Genomic DNA, 16012 nt, shown 5'->3' with positions numbered 1-16012 from the left:
CTAAAGGAGTCTCCTGAATTATAGAACATTTGTACATCCATGGAAACTATCAAGTTGCTGATGACTTTTCATCCCCCTGCTGCGATCAAAGTGATTTTTTCTTTATGAAACACCTCAGCTACTAAGATAGTGAACCCATTCTCTCAGGAATGTTTTCTTGGAAACAGTTTCAATATAGGAATTTCTAAACTTAGCTCTATTACCACATGAACAGCAGTGGTGTCTGGTTCCTCGGTCACACACACAGGCTGTGTGTACAGCTAAATTTTAATGGTCACATTCTGTTCTTTACCACCTAAAACATTTATAGGGCTTGTGCTTTGTTACCCAGGCACCTGGAATCATGATCTGAACCATCACATAGTTATAACAAATTGCCCTATACTTAGAAATGGTGGTTGTTTTTGAAGCAAATGTGAAAATTGTATTGAATGTTCAGGGCAAGTAAGCCTAATGCTCTCTAGAAGCTTTTTTTTTTCTTATGTCTAGAAAATCCATAGACAAACAATAGGCTTTCTCATACTTGCATCAGAAACTTCAGAAAACTGAGGTGTGGACCCCAGACACATGATCTACTTTTTATTCTGGTACCACATTGTGGGGGCTTGACTCCAAAAATCCAATCTCCAAGCTCCCCCCACATTTTACTTCAATGCCGAAGAGAAGTTTTCAGACAGGTACACCTCAGCATGAGGGAATTATATCAAAATTTATTACTATCACACTAGATACTATAGAAACTAAAGAGCAAATAAATACACAGTATTAATAATAATCTCTACTACCTCTGGAGTCTCCCACATCAGTTCAGGAGAAGTTTTCAGGGCAATAGTTAAAAGTCTCTCTCTCATTGGGCTATCAGGGAGGAGGTCTTCTTGCACCCCCACCAGTGCTCAGCTCCTGCTGAGGTCTCCTCCTGAGCTGCAAGGGAAACACCTGCGTCATCAGGTCTTCATCACGAAAGTCCAGGGAGTCAGCTTGTGAGTCCTTTCTCCCTGGTTCATGAAGGTTTCCTCCCAGAGAGTAAGATGTTCCACTCTCACTCTCCAGGTTGCAGGTTTCTGGGTCTTGCTCAGTCTTTTTACCCCAAATAGTTTTCACCAAAAGTCCTTACCCAGAAAAAGCCTGCCGTTTTGGCTTTCCTCTGTTTTAGGTGCTGCAGCTTCAGCTCGGCTTGCCACGTAGCAAATGGGGGAGTGTCCATCCCCCACATTCCTTGTCCTTCGGTTTTCAGCTGCCCTCATCCAAACCTTACGTAGGGCCTCCTCCAAGCCCTTTGGCCTGTCTCCCAGGTTGCAGGTTTCTCTCTCTCTCTTCTGCGTGGAGTTCTTCCAGCCCTGCATATCGCTGCTTCTCCAGATCCAGACCACCCCTGGCCTATCTCCTGGCTTGGCTCCAGCGCCGAGCCTTAAGTCCATGCCACCACCTCTCCTGGGCAGTGGGGAAGAAAAAAGCCCCCTAGCCTTGGCCACAGGTACCTGGTCCAGTCAATATACTGTCCTGGGCTCCCCACAACCTGGCTGGGGGATAGAGAGGGCCTGGCCCCCCGCAAGGGGCCAGAAACCTCCCTCCTCTCACCTCATGATCTCACACACATACATACAACAGCCAACAACTTACGGTTGTTGTAATATCTAATTTTCACAGGGGTGAAAAAACAGCTCTGATTGGTCCCTCAGTGGAAACTCAGCTGGGACCAACCATTTCCAGCCCCCTCCCCAGGGGGCGGCTCAAACCAAGACACGCATATTCTTCTTTCCCAAACAGGGATACATTCTCATGCCTCAAAACTTCTCACTAACCTGGTACAACCCAGAACCCTCACCTCTTTTTTTTTTTTTTTCCCAACAGTCACCATAGAAAGTGCTTTCTCCTATTTCACCCTTTTGATACACAGTCAGACAGGTATGCAGGTTCCAGATTAATGTGATAGACTTCACGATGCTGATGTGACTAGGATAGAGACTCTTTCTTAGTACAGCAATTACTTCATGGCCAAGTAACTTGACTGTGAAAACATTTTTACCAGAAAGCTATTAAGTAAAAACTTTCTTTGAAATCATTTTATGCTTCACTGGCTATGGTTCAGTCTAGACATAATCAAACCAACTTCAAATGAATTCTCTCAGGCATAAGTAGCAGTCTAATTTCATGAATAGAGCAAGTTGCACAACCCACTAGAGAAATACAAATGCCTTTGCTGAAATATATGTTACCATCACTAGACTAAACCTACTAACTGAACTAAGCAGTTAAATACACTCATTTAGCCAGAAATGGAGAAGAGCTGATATCCTTGTCAGTGTTCCATATCAGAAAAATAAAATTAATTGCTCATGGGCTGTCATCCCAAATGTGAATGTTGATTAGGTTCTCTAAACTGCTTGAGAATTACTGTAGTTTAAACTCCTACTGAGGAAGCCTAGAAATTACCTGATGAGACACAGAATTTGCTTGAAAAAAAGATCAGAATTAGTGGTCAAGTATCACTCTGACTGATCAGTGTAATGAAGTACAGATTGTGTGGCTAAGGTTCCAAATCTTTACTGCTCAAAAATGCATTTTTTCTTGAAAGTATAACGCTTAAGGCTCTTGCTGCTAAGCAATTATCTATTCTTGTTTAGTGGTGAATGGGGAAAAGAATCCTGATCCTTTTACTTTCCTAGAAACATTAAAGGTTCAGAAGAAAGGAACTCTTCTATCCACCTTTTGATTAGTAAGGGAAAATATAACTGCATTGACAGTTCCATTTGCATAACTTGAATTGCAAAAGTGGCAGCCTAGGAGTTCCCATGATGATGTGTTCTCGGCTTTAACTGGGCTGTGAAAAAGAAGTTAAAAAGTAGGAAACACTTCCACAGTGTAAGTGATGGTACATGAAATCTTTCCTTCAATGTCTCATGTATTCCTAGTTTCCCTTCAGTAGTGAGAGGTCTCTTTGATGAAGCTCCAGAAATGAGCAATATGTGTTCTTTGAAGGGATACAGCAAAAGGAATGACCTCAGCTTTTAAATAAATCTTGTAGTGTTATAACACCATTCAGTGGTGAAACTTCTCATCATGACTAGAACTTCCTAGCACATAAACATCATCATGCTGAAATATATATTTCAATAGTTTCCTGCTCAATATTACTGACATTTGCAGAAAATTAAGGCAGAAATTACTGATTTTCAAATGAATATCGGACTCTTTCTAACTATGACATCAGTATATATATTGTTACTATATTCAGACTGTATTTCCATCTGCATTATAACTATATCAAATATACTGGTAATAAATGATGGTACTGGTATCAACTGATGTTTGAAGTTTGATAATATAACACCAGAATTATCTAATGAATGGATTCCCAATTCTTATTTTACTAAGAAACTTTTTCTTTTGGACGAAGTCTTTCCACATGTATGAAAGGTGACCATGAATCCATTGAATGGAATGTATGTTACTTTCAGTTTCACAGGATAGTGTACCTTTCATCTCCTTTGCTCTTGGAAGAAAAGAGAAAAAAAGAAAACAAAAAGCGAGCAAAGAAGAGAATGCATGTGAGCGAGATGAATTTGGAATTGAAAATGGCTGTTTTCTGCACTACCTTTAGGAAAAAAAACCCTAATCAGAAATTTTGATATGCTGACTTTTATTGCAAAATATTTATTTATATAACTTTTTCTTGCATTAATAAAAAGTATAGTGAGGAAAAATATTAATTCAAATTATATCTAAACCTGCATAATATAACTGGTGATCAGAAAACTGTGCACATTGAATTATACATACCAAGACAATCACCTTTCCCTACTGAACAGGACATGAACTTATTAATAAGAAATACTACTCAAAGGGCCAAAATTTGTCCTCTAAGTCTTTTTTTAGATCCATTACCAAGAAACAGTGCTGTTGTCAGTAAGGTGTGGCCTGCTCCACTGTCTCCTACTTACTGTACCACCAGCAACAGCTTAACTCTCTATAAGGGCACATAAGAGACAGTTACAGCTCCTGTGAGCAGAGGGTTTAGAGCAGATCTAATTCAAACCTCTCCTATAATCAGGACCACGCCAAGTGAACATTTTGGCTGGAACCAAATCACCTCTCTTTTCAAAGGGAGAGAAGAGAGTGGAAATGAATTATCTCTGCCTAAACTGTTTCAATTTTTCCTAGGGGGTATAAGTTCATACTCTCATTTTCTTCTATCACATAGATTTCATGCACAATTTTCCCTATCATAATTTTATTTTTTTCTGTTGAAAGACATTATGGCAGGAAATTTCCAACCAGTTCCACCTGCAGTACACTACTTAGTGTAGTAGTGATTGATTTTTACTCTGTTCTGCTTGGGAAGTCTGACTAGCTTAAGACTAAAGGATCCTGAGCAGAATATTTGAGTGATAATGGCAGCACAGCATTTACTGACTGCTGCTGCTGCTGGCACCTGTACTAGTGGAGGTTACTCCTGTATAGAAACAGAGTTCTGCAAAGGAACGTGTAGCTGAGGCATGCCCTTCTCCTTCAAGGAGGAAGGTACTGACTAGGATAAAATTATACAACAACAGGTTTAGTACTTGCTATTTAAAGCATGTTACTGCGTCAATACTCTTGTTCCTATCACTGTTGGCATGCATATACACATATAAATATACAGCTATGATATGGCAGCTGTGTGCCATTACTAAAAGGTAAGTAGAATCTTCTTTTTTGTTTGTTTATTTTTTTAATACAATAGCTATTTTATATCTAATTTTTCTTTGATTTGTTTCATCCATCTACTTCTGTTTGACCTGAGAAAACATTATACTACCAAATTTTTTGAAGAACCTTTTCCTGTTTTGTATCACTCATGTCAATCCCATACAAGACACACTGGCTTTGACTGTCAGGATGATTTTTTTTCATAATTTGATCATTCTCTGTACATCTATTTTGATAGAAAATTGATCATGAACTATAGCCCCAAGTACCAAAATTAGATTTATGCAATCAACATATTGAAACTAGTTATCTCCTCCTAGCTATTATTTTAGACGTCTCCTCTGAAATCTCAAGAGTTGCTCAGGTCTTTCACTGCTCAGCTGACAACATCTACACAAAGCACTGATTCCCCTAGTGCTGTATTTTTCCACTTTTTTGAACACTGAAGCTATTTTATTTTACTTAAGCTATTCTACTGTCTCCCATCAATATCAACCATCAAAATTTCAATCAAATAAAATGATCCAGTTTATTCACACCTCTGACCTAAAATACTGTTGTCTCTGGTCACATTAGCTTAAGCAATACATAAGTAGCTTTTAGCACCATCTAGCTAACTCCTAATGTAACATACTTCACCAAAGTTTTGTAATTTCTTTAGGAAATATTTTGAGTCCATTTCCACAACCCTCACACATTGTTGATTTTAGCCCTCCCTATGAAATTAGTCTCATGCATACAGGCAGAAAACTCTCTGATGTAGGCATAGGCTCATTTTACATCTGATAAATAAATAAATAGCAGAAGCTGTCTGAAAGGGCATTAATAAGAAGATCACACAGATTTTGTTCTGTGGTGGGTGCTGCAATGCAGCCCATCAAGCAGTGGCTGTGTAGACTGACACTTCTCTTTTCAGTTGATACCAATGAGACAGTCACTTTAATGAAATGGATTTTCAGTTTCATCCTGATAGTTATGTAGCATGATAAATTTTTCAATGAAAGTCATGGGAACTTAAAAAGACGTGGAAACAAAGTTGAAAATATTTTATAATTAATTTTGCATGTTGTTTCCACCTCTGATATGTCAGTGAAATTATATTAAAAGTGTTTTCTACATCACATAGCAAAAGAGCACAAGTAATAGTAAAGGAGTTCTTCTTTTTTTAAGCAATGAGTAGACCAGCAAGTGTGTTTTCTTCAAGTATATCTTAATTTTCCCTTCTCTTCCTTTGCCTTCTCTTCAACTCAAATGTTATCTTTACTGAGCCTTAAATTTCCTAAAAGATTCTACTTTGACCCTCTATATCAGAGATGTGCAACAGTTTCCTGCTTCTAAGGTAATAAACCACTGTATTTGCTGAAACTGCCTCTTTTGGTCTCCTCGTCATGCTTTCATTTTGTGCACCTGTACCATCAAGCAATATCCTACTGGAGCTCCTGAATAGCAGCTTAAAAAGCTAGAGAAAAATGCTTGTGGTAAAATGAATGCTGTTAGCTAGCAGTAACGATTAGATTTAATACTTACTGTGAGTTGATGTAATATTTGTAATTTTTCCAGTAATCCTGTTAGTACTGCCTTAGTAAAGGAATGCTGTGAACTTACCTTTCTGTTGCAGTAAATGAATAAAATACATTAAGTAGTAGAAGAAAATAAACAGACAATACTATACTAACATAACCAGATATTTTTCTTCTGTTCACCAGAGTTACACAGCAAAGTGCAATTCTGAAAAAGGACAAAACTTAAAATATAAGGCAGTTCCAAAAGTTAACAAATTTTTTTTCCCAAAAAAATTATTTATATATTCAAAAAGGTAGGATTTTTTCAGTTAATTAAAGTAGGTTTTAATGTATTTAATAGTGCCTAAAACATTTCAAATAGCTTTTCTTGGAAAAAGCAGAAAATCAAAATAAGTTAGTTTTAAGTCATACAGTTGCTCACTTTGATGAGGATCTCAATTTTCAATAGCGTGGATAAACAATTAGGTTTAATGGAACTAATATGTGTACTTTTATTCCATTATTGTGATATATAAATTGGCTTGGCTTTTTTATAGTGTTAAGTTACCCTAAATGGAGTTGGATAAGGTTAGTTTGTTTGTGTGTTTGTTTTTAATATATATTTCTTTCTCTATTTCACTTAGGTTCTGAAACCCACGTGTCCACAATTACTGATTAATATACCTGAAAAGCTGAATTAAGCCTGACAATAATTTCCAGAAATCAGGAATTTGTCCCCATTTAATAATTTTAGGGTGCTGACTTCCCCTAGAATTTTCAGGCTTCACCTGCTAGACATTGGATGCCATCACAGAGTACATGATGCATTTGTAGTATTCTAGTTGCTTTGAATTGGTCAACCTAATATGGAGAAAAAGCAATGTGCTGTTTAATTTTTTTTCCATATCCACTTTTCCCATTACAGGGATCATTTTCTCCCACTGGGGGAGATGCATTTCATAATTCAATTCATTAAGATGCATTAACTAATTGTCTCCATTCTCTTGCAGTTAATTAAACTAAATTAAGTCAATTACTTTTCTATCTCTGTCTTTTCTTTTGCCTAATCTGAGTTGGAGAAAGTGAATTTATCTGGAAAATAAAAAGGAGAAAGCATTCTTATAGGAAAAGTTGAAACCCAAATATCACAGTGAGAAGATAGTTTAAAGATAAAGTAATATAAAAAAAATTTTGCTTTAGTCACCTATTATAAAGAATGATTAGCTAGTGTTTGTTGTGAGGATCCTTTTTGTTTAGTTGGTTGTATGGTTTTTTCCTTCAGAACATAGTGACATTGTTCCAAGAAATGGACATTGATATACACTCCATTTAAGAATTTTAATATAAGACAGCCATGGTACAAAGATGTGGTGACATAGCACTCATTTTAGCAGATAAAATTTATAAAAAAAATAATCATTGGATTCCTGATGAAATGGGAAACAAACAAACAAGTTTTTCATAAACTTCTCTTCTTGAAGAGTGTTCTATCTAAAATTTTCAGATTTGATTATCTACTGGGAAATAATAAAATTAATCCTCTGAGGTAATCATATTCTCCCACTACCACCTTTTTTTTATTTATTATTTACACCTTATTCTTCTTTTGCTTGAGTTATTTCTCTGCAACTACACTGATGTCAGAAAAATATATTTGGGAAGATGTTCATGACAATAAAATGGAATATTTCCAGAAGTAACACCCACCTCTTCCCATCTCCAGTCTCTCCAGCTAAAAACAAAAGAATGTTTCTGACTTGTTGATGCTGTTGAGGTTGACACTGGTAAGTAAAAAACTTTAACTTAGTTCCTTTCCTCTTTGTTAACTATAGTTATTCACACAAACATTTAAAATAAGCAACATTAGGTTTATTTCAGGTTAACCTAATTGTGATCACAGATGACCTGTGAATTCTCTCTGTATTTATTCTCTCTTGGTACCAATTCAGCAAAAGAAGACCAAAGGTCTAGGAGTATGATGATAAGAAACACTTTCCGTTAATCATTTGACTAAAATGCTCTCATTTCCAGCCCAGAGCAATTTGCAGTCTGTAGCATTTAATCTGGTCATGACACAGTTTCAGGATTTCACAGAGATTTGAAATTTTCTGCTTTATAATCACTCTGCCACTTCTTCATTCCCTGCAAAATGGAAACTCAGCCATCTCTGTCTTGAAGCTGTACGTTTTGGGTGAGGTATAATAGCCACCAAATGAGGCATTTCTCATCCTTTTCACCCTCTGCAATTGGAATCAGCTGTAAGAATATACTTGTAAAAAAGGTCACTTTCAGTGAAGAAGTGATATGGGTAAGGGAATCTGGGCTGCTGATTTAGACAGGTGTTTCTCCTTTTTCACATTTTTATGTTGCTTCAGTTTTAATTTTTCTCCTAACATACAACTCTTTTCCTTATAAGGCCGATACTTGATTTTGGTTCTTCTAAAGGTGACTTGTCACAAAAGCTATGACTTTATCAAATATATATATATATCCTCAACCTCTGAGGATCTGTAGCTCCCTGTCATTCTTCATTGATTGTTTTCTGTACATCAATTCTGTTTTGATCCTTATCCTGTTTCTTTCAACTAACACTTCAAACCGTACATCAATATCCAAAACTTGTCGGGTAACTGAGAAAGAATGAACTTGTCTTCATAGTAGGACAAAGAATGTACTTCTATCAGTCAGATTTTACTACATTAAACAGTAATAAAAGATTTCTACTTCTTAATTTAAGAAACTGAGATTTGTCTACTACTGCATATAATCAGAAAAGGTCTACCTACCAACATTTTCAAGTTTCCTTTGGGCTTATAAGAACATGGGCCATGAATTAGAATATATCTCCAAGAGGGAATAAAGGTCTTTTTGGTTTATTCCCATATCTTCTCTCTTCACACACTCCATTAGTCTTCTGTTAACAAGCTACCCTGCCATGAAACACTCCAGAATTTGTCCTGCACTTCTCAGGTATTTCTGACTGGCCACTCTCATTACTGATTGTAACACAGATGTCCTTATGCTGGAAAGAGTGAGCTAAAATCAAAGGATGATGAGATCAACTTAATGGCCAGTCTTCGCGAGTGAAGATTTGGGAAAGGTCATTAACCCTTCGAGCCTGCGCAGTGGATTTTTTAGGTGAGACACAGCGTGCGCTGAACTGAGCCCACCCTTTAATCCTGAGGTTCATCTGCCGGGGCCAAGCAGGCTTGGACAGTGGCAGTGAGGTCCTCAGGACGTAGGTTTGTTTAGAGTGACCTTCTCTTAGATGGATTGCCTCACAGGGCTAACGAGCTCCATCTGCCCGGGGGGCTGGGAATCGAACCCGGGTCGCAGCGGTGAGAGTGCAGCACCCTTATTATTATTATTATATCAAAGTACACAGTATCTTACAGTAGCAGGGTTACTAGCAGATGTGTCAAGATAAGGTTATTCACTGGCATAGGATAGCTGCTCTGATCTTAAAAGATCGGTTTGAATAAGAAATGTAGCATTTTTCATTCAGTGATATCATGCACTGAAACCTTCTGAAAGGCAGTAACAGTGTGTGAAAAAATGAAAGCTCAAAGCTGTGTTTGCTTCTGCATCTGGAACTCTTTCTGACTGTAATTTTAATTTTACTTTACATCAGAGGGCTGGAACAACCTCACATTCAGACAGAAGGTCCCTCTGGAGGTGCAGTTTCTTCTACAGTACTCCAAAAGATATGTTCTGTTTATAAAATACATCTTTTCTTAAAGAGCACACAAGCTTACCAGGGGTGTTGTTTTTAAAAGCAAGCAGCAAACAATTTACAGTTCCCAAAGATACCCAATTCCTTATAGATCTCAATATTTTTCCTCCTCCTCCTTAAACAAGTACAGATGCAAAAGTTCATATTGTCTTTAAATGGTGCTTTCAAACCTCAAGTGTCTTATTTTCTGTAAGATGGTTCTACTCTCTCCTCAGAGAAAAGAAATGTGACTTAAAAGATGGGGAAAATCTGAAATTTAATCTTGATTTTAGCCAGCACTAAATTACAATTTCATAGATATTATGGTGTTTGAGGCAAACAAAAATTGGAGAGTATATAGATGAATGAACAGTAGTAATTGTTTGTTGACCTTGCTATACTAATAATTTAGACTACCAGAAACCTCATAAATAACAGTTTTAGCAATGACATGGATATAAAATTCTCTTTAACAATTAACAATCTCGAATACTAAACAAAATAAAAACAAAAATCTTAGCTTTTGTGCTGTATTTTCTGAGTATTTTACCTCTCATTATCTATCTATTTTTTAATACAAACCCAACAAATAGCTTTCCTTGAGTAATATTTGAGGTAGAATGTAGCATCTTACAAAAAAGTATCTTTGGGGTATGACTGCTCAATAGAAGCCATTCTTGAATTTTTCATTCTGTGGCAAAATTCTTGAGGCTCATTCTTCTTCTGTGAATCTGTAATCCTCTTACCAAAACTCATATAATTAAAACTATATGTGTGCAGTGAACCTAAGACAAGAAAATTGTATGACTAACCTCCTTCTCTTCCTAATTTATATAATCAAGGCTCTTTTATAGTCAGCTGATGGACTGCTTGCAGAGTGAGGGTACATCTATGAATTTACTGAATGAAATGAATGCATTTTTTTTCTATTTTCCTTTTTTCCTATTCCTTTTCCTGGTTTGTGTGTGTGGGATATTTTCTTTTTTCTTTCTTTTTTCTTTTCCCTTTTATCTTTTTTTTTCTCCTTCTTTCTATTTTCTTTCATTTTTAACTAAAAGAACAATAGAAAACAAATCCAGATGTCTTTCTGGTAATCAGGCAGAGAAATAAGTGATAGATTGAAATTTTAGTGGACTGCCTTCTTTAGTCAGAAACTTATTTTTCAGACATCATGATCTAAGATGTAATCATTCCACTGATTTCACACTTTGAGGGTTTCCATGTAATCCAGAAATGGGTGCGGGGGAATAGCAGCTTCATATTTAGCTAAAATAAATAAATAAAAATAATGAGAAGATAGACTAAAAAAAGAAGAAAAGGTCTCTGCTAGACACAAAATGATATAAATAAAGTAAATAAAAAAGGCAGTGGTTTCAGTGACGTAAAGATATAAATGTAATTTGAAGTAGCCCGGTTTCAGAAGGAAACTTCATTTAATGATCCTGATTTTCAGTGTTGTTCTCTTGGGGTTTTTTGCAATTTTTTTTTTTCCTGGAGAAGGGGACAGTTCACTTGTGACTGAAGGGTAGACTTGATTGAAAAATGAGACTACAAGTATTAAGAAAAAAACCTAAAATAACAACAAAACACAAATTTTACTTGCTTCTCATTTTTGCATATCTACAAAATATGGAACACTTTTAGTACAACAAAACCCCCCTGAAATTACTGAAACATGAATTATTTTTCTAAACACCGTGTACCTGGAAAGAAAATTAGCAATGAAATCAGACAGTACTGTGTCATCCATCATTCTTGATATCATGGCTGAAAGGTCCTCAGAAAGGAATACACAGGCTTTTTGATCATTATGATGTTTTCATACTGCTCTATGACCACATCATATAATGAACTGCACTGACTTCTGCAATAATATTTGGTGAGAGATCTTGGATGAAGACACTGTCAGAGTAACCATGTATGGGAAGGAAAGTACTGTGCTCTCGTTCCTGGTTTTGTTACTATAGGAAGACTAGAAGGAGCTTTCTGAATTTTGTAAGTGCCTTGAAATCTGCACTGTTTACTGAAGCCAATGACTATCTAAACATAGAACCAGCTAGCTCATGGGAACCCCAGTGACAGACTATTTCTTTCAAACATTAGGTTTCTGAGAACTGAAATCTCCTGGATCAAATCAGCCTATATCTAATTAATGTGCCGCACAATAGGCTTACTATCATAAGAAGACTGCAAAAAAACCCCATTAGAATTAGTGCTTTCCACCTACATTAATTTCGCAAGTTAATGACTTTGAAATAGCCCCAAATCAGAAACAAAGAACACTTAGAAACTAAATTAGGGGTTTTTTTGGTAACTGTTAAAAAAAAAAAGAAATTGAGGGTGTTGGTGCAGAACATACAGAAAACAGAAGTGTAGATTAATCAGTAACACTACAGGCTTTTTAATCATATTTCTTGTTAAGGACATTTAAAAAAAGGAAACTCTGCTACTGTAAAAGTAGAAATATGAATAATTACAGAAATTAAAGTAACTGTAATTGTCTGTCGCTGCTTGGCACCTGCATTGTGGGTGACAGTGGTTGTTATTTCAGAGTTTTGACCACTGCCTGAGTAAAGTTAGCAGTCACACAAGTTAGAAAAAATATAATACTTACGCTAAATCTAAAAAGACATATGTTAATGACATTAGTAATATAGGGATAAATATTAGTGCCCTTACCAATAGGGCACAGGTAAATACTGTGAACCTGAAAATCTGAGGTGTTTAGAACACTTAATTTTGTTGATGGGAAAATAGTGTGTTTTATTTTTGAGAAAATTTATGCAAATTTAACTTATGTAATGAATTTGCTGGTGCAAATTCCCTTCCATTTCAGGGAAATTAACTTTCTGTGCCAGTATCCTTAAATGTCAGAAAGGAATGCATGCTTTCTTAAAGGACATAAGGGAAGCAGACAGAGAGAAACTTTACTTGGATGTACATGCTCAGATTTATTAAAGCTTCTGAACTGAAAAGTAACTAAGATCAGCAAATTATTCCCCAGGAAAGTCACCGACATTAGGAAATCTCAAGCAAACACAGAAAAAACTTGCTTTGGCAGGGGGTGGTCTAAACCTCTAATTCTCAATAGTATTAATTAATAGCCTCCATACTTTAATAGACTGTAAAGAGTCATAGATTGGCTTGGGTTGGAAGGGACTTCAAGTATTATGTAGTTGCAACCCTACTGCCATGGGCAGGGGCACCTTTCACTGGACCTGGTTGTTCAGCACCTCAACATTTCAAGAGATGAAAATAAATTCTCACATAAATTCTGTGAGCAGCCCCTGTTCACTGCCTCACAACCCTCATAGTAAAGATTTTCTTCCTAATATCTCATCTAAATCTTTCAGTTTAAAGCCACTACCCTGGTCCCATCACAACACTCCCTGATAAATGGTCCCTTCCCACCTTTCCTGTTGTCTCCTTTTAAGTTCTGGAAGTTTGCAATGATGTCTCCTCAGTGCCTTCTGTTCTCCAGGCTGAACAACACAACTTTCTCAGCCTATCTTCATTGTAGAGGTGCTCCAGCTCTCCAATTTTCTTCATAGCCCTCTTCCAAGGTCCCTCAAGGAGATCCACATCTTTCTTATGCTGAGGCCTCCAGATCTTAAAACAGTGCTCCAGGAGGGTCCTCAGAGAAAAGGATATAGGAGGAGAATCATGTCCTTCAACCTGCTGGTGACACTTCTAACACTAATCTAACACCAAAAGATGTAATCAATTTTGTATCATACTACATGTTAGTTTTGGATGGAGTAGAGTTAATTTTCTTCACAGTAGCTGTTATGGGGCTGATAACATTAGGATGTTTTCACTATTGCTGAGCAGTTCTTACAAAGTCAAGGCCTTTACTGCTTCTCATCCCATCCCACCAATTGAGGGGGGTGGGGATGCACAAGGAGTTTGGAGGGGACACAGCTGGGACAGGTGACCCCAACTGACCCAACAGATATCCCACACCATATGACATCACGTTCAGCATATAAAGCTGGGGAAGAAGAAGGAAAGGGGGAGACCTTTGCAGTGATGATATTTTTTCACCCCAAGTGACCATTACACGAGATGGCTGAACACCTGCCTGTGAATGGGAAGGGGAGAATGAATTCTTTGTTTTGCTTTGCTTCCATGTGTGGCTTTTACTTTACCTGTTAAACTGTCTCTATCAGGTCTCTATCTCAACCTGTAAGATTTCTCACTTCTACCTTCCCCATTCTCACTCCCACCCCACCAGGTGGGCAGTGAGCAAGTGGCTGTGTGGGGCTGAGCCCTATTTTATTCCAGCCTACTTCTTCTATATGCATGCTGTAGATGTTCAAAACAAGTATCAAGCACTCAAATAATGCTTTAAAGCATGATGTTTTCATTCTTACATAGCTTCAAATTTATGAACAGGTAAATGGAATTTCTCTAAATTTGAGCATGTAAATTTGCCTTTAGGTAATGAGTATAAGAAATTTAGTCTCATACAGTTAGTTTTTCCACAATATCACATGTTGGAACATAGGAGCTTATCACAGAAGTGCCTTCTCAATCATATGTACAGATTTAACAATGTGATTCTACAATTAATAGAAATTACTGGATAGTATTTGAATTAGGATGGTGATATGGAGTTGTATAGCATTTGAATTAGACCTGGGAATATTTAGAAAAGCCTTCTTGGAAAAACAGTTATCATCCTAATGTTAGTAGTAATTAAATCCCTAAAGTACCTCTAAAATTGGGCAATGGCCTAAAGTATCAGGAGAAAAGTTTGGAGCAATACAACTAAAACACAACTCCACAATTTCCACTTGCTGTGCTTTGAGATTCTGTGCTATTACTCAGCTTGTTCTGTGGCTAGGTGAAAAGCAAATGGGGTTACAGTAAAAACATTGTGTATGCACCTCTGTACTGTAGACTATATTGTGCATAATACAAGTATGTACAAGTATGATTATGTGTGTCATAATACCTATAGTATAGATTTTTGTCCTTCCTGCAGCAGGTATGTTCCCAAGTTTACCTTTTTCATTGCTGTATAAAGACATCCCCATTCAGCCTCTGCTAGGGTCCAGTCATGACAGCCTAGAACTCAAAATGTGCTGTTTCATCCTACTTCCCAGGTAATTTACTGAGACAACCAGCCTTGTTTAAATTGCTCAGGCTTCCATACCAGTGAACAGATGGTGTAAATCCACCATAAGACACAGAATCTGCACCACCTCTCTTTCTGAGACAGCTTATCACATATTACTTTGTATTGAAGGAGAACATATAGCTAAGGACACACTGTGCTAGGCACTGTGCAAGCATAACAAATTGAGAGGTTTTGTCCAGGGAGCTTAAATTTAAGTTTGAAATGAGAGACAGCAGGTGGATAAGACAGATGGAGAGGAAACAGAAAAGTAGCAGTAAGACAGCTGTAACCAGTGCAATAAGCAGTGGTCACACCAGCTGCCTAATCATTGACAAGTGGTTTCTATCATTGCCGCAAAGACAAGCTTGAAGGAAGGATTTAAAGTGGAAGTGAGGATTTTTTAGAGTTATTTCGACACAGAGGTGGGAACATGAAAAAATTACATTGTTTGTGTGAAAAATGCAACAAACAGGCAATCAGAAGCCAGGATTTCAAACAGCATGGCAGTGGGAATCTTCATCCTTGATGTATATGTGCAACTGCAGATGAGGTGGGAATAAATGTTGAAGGTTTTAAACATGAAGTTGCTTAAAATGAGAGCTCCAGTAAGGAGGTTTTGTGTTACCTTTTTGAGGCAATGAACACCATGATGACTTGTACAAATCCACCTAGAAATATTGTATATTGGTTTAAAAGAGACAAGTTTAAATATGATTAAGAAAGAGGAGGCAAGTTTCCTTGCTTAAAGGGATACATAAAGAACTCTTCAGCACTGGTTGCAATAGCAGAGGTCAGGAGGTTGAGTGGGACTTAGAAATGGATGTTTTTGGCGATTGGCATCTCTACATTTTCACCTCAAAAAATAAAAGCCAAAAGGCTTTTTATTGTTACAGAACATGGACCTCTGTGGTCTTATGATGTTCACCATACATAGGGTGTGTCCTGATGTCTGATGTGATGCAGAGATGGATGGCTATGTCACTAGGG

This window comes from Lepidothrix coronata, unplaced genomic scaffold, assembly GCF_001604755.1.
Source record: "Lepidothrix coronata isolate B3197 unplaced genomic scaffold, Lepidothrix_coronata-1.0 Scaffold70, whole genome shotgun sequence".
Classification (NCBI taxonomy): domain Eukaryota; kingdom Metazoa; phylum Chordata; class Aves; order Passeriformes; family Pipridae; genus Lepidothrix; species Lepidothrix coronata.
This window is presented reverse-complemented; position numbering follows the sequence as displayed.